This window comes from Limulus polyphemus, unplaced genomic scaffold (genome assembly GCF_000517525.1).
Source record: "Limulus polyphemus unplaced genomic scaffold, Limulus_polyphemus-2.1.2 Scaffold6111, whole genome shotgun sequence".
Classification (NCBI taxonomy): Eukaryota; Metazoa; Arthropoda; class Merostomata; order Xiphosura; family Limulidae; genus Limulus; species Limulus polyphemus.
This window is the reverse complement of record NW_013671721.1, coordinates 42,882-49,299: the sequence shown is the minus strand read 5'-3', so window position 1 is coordinate 49,299 and position 6,418 is coordinate 42,882.

Below are 6,418 nucleotides of genomic sequence, written 5' to 3'. Positions count from 1 at the left end.
AACTTTCAGAGATGTAAACAATATCTTACAGAGAATTGGACAAAGGACAACTTTCAGAGATGTAAACAATATCTTACAGAGAATTGGACAAAGGACAACTTTCAGAGATGTAAACAATATCTTACAGAGAATTGGACAAAGGACAGCTTTCAGAGATGTAAACAATATCTTACAGAGAATTGGACAAAGGACAACTTTCAGAGATGTAAACAATATCTTACAGAGAATTGGACAAAGGACAACTTTCAGAGATGTGAACTATATCTTATAGTAGGCCTTGGACAGAAGACAACTTATACTGTACTTTGAACACTAATGAAAGGCAGTTATAAAAAAACTCAGAAACGATGGAACACACACTTTCATAAGCTATCAAAGTAATCTTTGACACAAAACCATGCTCGTAATGCTGTTCGCTATACCATTTGTTAATGACGGAGGAAATCAGAATGTATGTACACAGGTTCAAGATTGTAGCTACATGTAAGAGACAGAACTAGAAACATTTTGTATAAAAAAGTTTTAAGTTTATAACTATGGTTTGTAATTTCAATATTCTATTTAAATTATCCCCATATCATCAATATCTTAGGGTGCATAAATCACATAGGTAAGAAGATTCCTCATCAGGGGTGCCATTTGGTGGTGGAGGGCCTATGTTTTGTTTCACTTGCTAATTTTTTGACATGTACAGCTTCACTGTAGTAGAGAGGAACATATGAACCACAAGCTTTATCAGCCATGAAGCTTCACTGAAGTAGAGAGAAACATATGAACCACAAACTTTATTTATCAACCATGAAGCTTCACTGTAGTAGAGAGAAACATATGAACCACAAGTTTTATTTATCAGACATGAAGCTTCACTGTAGTAGAGAGGAACATATGAACCACAAGCAAGGCACGAACTTTTAACGTTTCAAAAAAAGGGATAACTGTTGTGTGAAACTACATTGGAAGGCTTCTTTAAAGTTACAACCAGGCTACTTTTCAATGATATGCTTGTTGAAACACAGCAGCATAAACTAGTGTGGGTTTCACTGTAGACTGTTTGGTATATTATTGTCAAAAAACAAACAAAACAGAGCCCTCTGTTACAACTATGCTCCATTGTTGGTTAGTCTGTGAGAACATTATATAACCACTGTTGACCAGGATGGGTCATTAACATATAGCATACTGTTGCGTCAGCAAGGTCACGTGACTAGTGTCACGCCCCCTGCTTTCTGGAAATATCTTGTACCTTCGTGAATTGTCGGGAGATTACTAGATATAGGGTAGTCTGGTATATATAAGAGGGTGACAACGTGATGGGGAATAATGTGTGTAGGTAATGAGTAATTGATCTGCAGTCACAGGGTATTGTTGAAGTTAACGTTCGTTCGTTATAGTGTTTGTTTTAGCGCGAATGTTGAAAATAAGTGTATCATAAAGTTATATTCGGAAAGAATAAACCAGTTTTATTAAGTAAGGACTTGTGTCACTAAAGTTTCGTCGGACGAAGTTGTGGAAAATTAATTAACGAACGGAGAGGTAATGTGGAGAACCTCCAAGCAGCCGTGCTGTCTGTACCATTCTTCTATGTCTAGAGATTCCATAAAGTAAATTTTATTCTTTTTTTACAGTCAGTGACCAAAGAAAAAGAAAGCCTTTCATGTTTTTTTAGTAGCTTGTTAATATAATAAGTAGTTTGATCTAGCTGTAATATGAGATCCTTTTACATTCTTAAATACTTATTCTGTATGTAGTCAAACATGATGTAGTGATAGCTTATGTAGTATTTTGGAAGATTTGTAATGGTCGTTTAATACACATATAACTTTTACCTTATACTTGAACAATGATGAAATTTTTATTTTTTACATAAAAATATTTTGATGTTATAGATAACATATCTTATGAGAAAGGCTCAGAAGAAGAAAGTTAATCTTGTTTATGTTAAATCAATAACAGATGTAGTACCTTGTATAGTTCATTATTTTTGTTGTTAGTATAACAACTCATGTTTCATCTCCACAAGTAGATTAATGGTTGATAATTCGTGAAAATAAATGACTGGATTTTAATGTTAAAATGTTGTTAGGTAATTCACCCTTATTATTATTACTACAGCTAAACAGTTAACTCGATTATGTATGAACGACAATTACATCGGTCAGTGTCAAACAAAATTACAATTAAATTGATTGTAATGAAAATAATCTACTGATCAAAATTAGCATTTCTGATTATTCCAACTATCCAAATCTTGTGAGAATAATTGATTAGTTGAATGAAACAGATTAATGAGTCCAATGATTAATTAATTGATAGATTGCCCAGATCTGATTATGGCACACTTGTCATAATTTTAAGGTGTATTTGCCATATTTAACCAAATTGATATTTGTTAAAAAGATTCCATACCTCTGATCTACATGTATATTGATGATGTTTGGGTAAGATACTGGACCCATCTCCAACCTGAAGATCGCGGGTTTGAATCCCCATTCCAGCCATGGGGGTGTTATAATGTGATGGTCAATTTTACTATTCATTGGTAAAAGAGAAGCTCAAGAGTTGGTGGTGATGACTAGCCATCTTCTCTCTAGTCTTTCACTGCTAAATTAGGGATAGCTAACACAGATAGCCCTCATGTAGTTTTGTGAGAAATTCAAAACAAATAAACTATAAATTTATTTACCACACTAATGTGGAGGCCTTCTGGGACAAAGCGTTATATAGTGGTTAAGAATCAGTGTAGATAGTTTCTTTAAAAATGGTCAATAAAACAGGAAACAATAAAGAATCAGTGTAGATAGTTTCTTTAAAAATGGTCAATAAAACAGGAAACAATAAAGAATCAGTGTAGATAGTTTCTTTAAAAATGGTCAATAAAACAGGAAACAATAAAGAAGCAGTGTAGATAGTTTGTTTAAAAATGGTCAATAAAACAGGAAACAATAAAGAATCAATGTAGATAGTTTGTTTAAAGATGGTCAATAAAACAGGAAACAATAAAGAATCAGTGTAGATAGTTTGTTTAAAGATGGTCAATAAAACAGGAAACAATAAAGAATCAGTGTAGATAGTTTGTTTAAAGATGGTCAATAAAACAGGAAACAATAAAGAATCAGTGTAGTAGTTTGTTTAAAGATGGTCAATAAAACAGGAAACAATAAAGAATCAGTGTAGACAGTTTGTTTAAAAATGGTCAATAAAACAGGAAACAATAGAGAATCAGTGTAGATAGTTTGTATAAAAAACCAGACTGATTTTCAGCAGCCCCCCCAAGTTTAAACTTCTTTTCTTAAAAATATATAACATGAATATCTGGAGTTCAAATTGAAGTTTGTTTTAATAGGGAATGCATTTTATTATATAACTGAAACATTCTCCATTTAAAGATATTTAGTATTTCTGTACTACAAGCTACACATATTTAATATTGAAAATGTACTTGAAATAATGTGGTTCAAAGCTGTAGACTGATAGACCTTATAGGTAGGTGTTATGTAAGCCTTGGAACATTACTTATGTACATATCATTGTAGGTAGGTATTGTGTAAGCCTGAAAACATTACTTATGTACATATCATTGTAGGTAGGTGTTGTGTAAGCCTGGGAACATTACTTGTGTACATATCATTGTAGGTAGGTACTGTGTAAGCCTGAAAGCATTACTTATGTACAAATTGTTGTAGGTAGGTGTTGTGTAAGTCTGGAAATATTACTTATGTACATATTGTTGTAGGTAGGTGTTGTGTAAGCCTGGGAACATTACTTGTGTACATATCATTGTAGGTAGGTGTTGTGTAAGTCTGGGAACATTACTTATGTACATGTTGTAGATAGGTGTTGTGTAAGTCTGGGAACATTACTTATGTACAAATTGTTGTAGGTAGGTGTTGTGTAAGTCTGGGAACATTACTTGTGAATATTAATGATCAGTTTTTCTTGGGTTGTTTTATTAACAAAAACAAGGCCTAGTCGTATAAAGTCTTAGCTGTATAATGTTTGTCTGTCCAACACATAAGTTGTACTATGTTTCTTAAAAAGTGAGGAGTTTTACTTATTTGTGGTCTTGACCAAGGTGATCTTGAACTGTTTCTCCCCATGTTTATTATTTTGTAAATTAGATATGATTATTACTTACAAAACTTGGTATAATGTACTTGCTGTAGTTAATACAGTGTAGAATATATTTTTATTTCATGCTTTTTATTGCAGTTATATTGAAATGATTATTCTCATATGTGCAGTGTAGGTCTTTCAATCTGTGACTGTTCTCACTGGCTGTTGACCCCCCAAGTAGCTGCTACACTTTAGTTTTTAATAGACTGATAAAAGTGGAACATACATGTGCAAACTTCATATTTTGATGTTGATGAGAGACATTTAGTTCCTAATTCATATTCCTGTTTGTGCCATTTATATTCCTTTAAATAAATGGACCCAGTTTTTTGGCAGTTTCATGCATGATAGTGTTCCTTTTAAATCAGTGGAACAAGTCATGATTTAATGTAGCTAGCATTATTGTTTACACACAAACTCAGTGGTATATCTATCACTAGCTATGACATACCATGAAATAAGTCATGATTTAATGTAACTAGTGTTAGTGTTTATATACAGTGGTATATCTATCACCAGTTATGACATACCATGGAACAAGTCATGATTTAATGTAACTAGTATTAGTGTGTAAAACAGTGGTATATCTGTCACCAGCTATGACATACCGTGTAACAAGTCATGATATTATGTAACTAGTATTAGTGTGTAAAACAGTGGTATATCTGTCACCAGCTATGACATACCGTGTAACAAGTCATGATATTATGTAACTAGTATTAGTGTGTAAAACAGTGGTATATCTATCACCAGTTATGACATACCATGGAACAAGTCATGATTTAATGTAACTAGTATTAGTGTTTATATACAGTGGTATATCTGTCACCAGCTATGACATACCATGGAACAAGTCATGATTTAATGTAACTAGTGTTAGTGTTTATATACAGTGGTATATCTATCACCAGCTATGACATACCGTGTAACAAGTCATGATTTAATGTAACTAATATTAGTGTTTATATACAGTAATATATCTATCACCAGCTATGACATACCATGTAACAAGTCATGATATTATGTAACTAGTATTAGTGTGTAAAACAGTGGTATGTCTATCACTAGCTATGACATACCATGGAACAAGTCATGATTTAATGTAACTAGTATTAGTGTTTATATACAGTGATATATCTATCACCAGTTATGACATACCACTAAGCAAACATGGGCATGTGTACAAAATGTGGCCGATGCAGTGTTGTTTAGCTATAACTGTTTATTAAAGTGTAAATGGATGTAGAACTTTACAGATATAGAAGTACTTTGCATAACCAGCTTGAACAAATACAAAGTTTATTTTTTCAAATAAGGCTAATTTCATACAATCATTTGTATGACTTAGTTTTATAGTATATTTTATTGTTTAACAGAGATTTTAATACAATGTATACTTTGACTCTTGAGTTAAAATTAAAATGCAGCAGATAATATATATATATATACAAAGAATTAATTTAAGGAATATTATAAATAATGTTCATCCAACTTGATCAAATATAACTTGTTCTACATACACTATCCTGGTTGAAGTATCTGGACTTGCCTGGAAAGTATGATACATCCAGTAATTTAGTGAGTGCACAAAGATTAGTTAAATAGATTAGTAGTCTTAAAATGTGTAGATGATGCAACAACATGATGAAGTAAGTACAACTTCTTATATGACAACATCATGTTTCAATACACAGATACACGCAGAGTGCTCATTCTGTATTTAAATAAATAAACAAATAGAATATACCCTCATCTGGAAGTTCTTAAATATGGACTTACTCATCTTTCAACTGGCACAATCTATTTTGTAACATAATCATTTATTTTAGGCTTAAAGTCCTCAAACTAGAATTATCTAATACACGTATCCTACTGTATCAATTTAAAATACTGAAATGGAAAAACGGTTAAAACATGATTTACTAAGAATAAAACTGAGTTTTAATTTTTAATTAGCATATAGCCCATCAAAAATGATATGGCAAGTACTACCACCCCCACCCCATAGTATACCTAGCCTCACATTTCATAGCTGAAATAAATAAATTTTGCAAAATCAAGCTTAACGAACAAAGAGGCAGAAAGGTGCAGTCGAAGCAGTCAAACATCGGTATATTCTTTTGTGAGCCAATCAAAATTAGGATCATTCATGAAAAGAATTTCTAGCATATTCATAGAATAATTATTGTTAGATTAACAACTTCTATTATACAGAAAAGCCAGTGCATTTTGGTAACACTACCTTCTAACAATGGCTTTTATGTCATGTTACTTAGCAACAAAAGTAAAACCTAATATTGTTGTT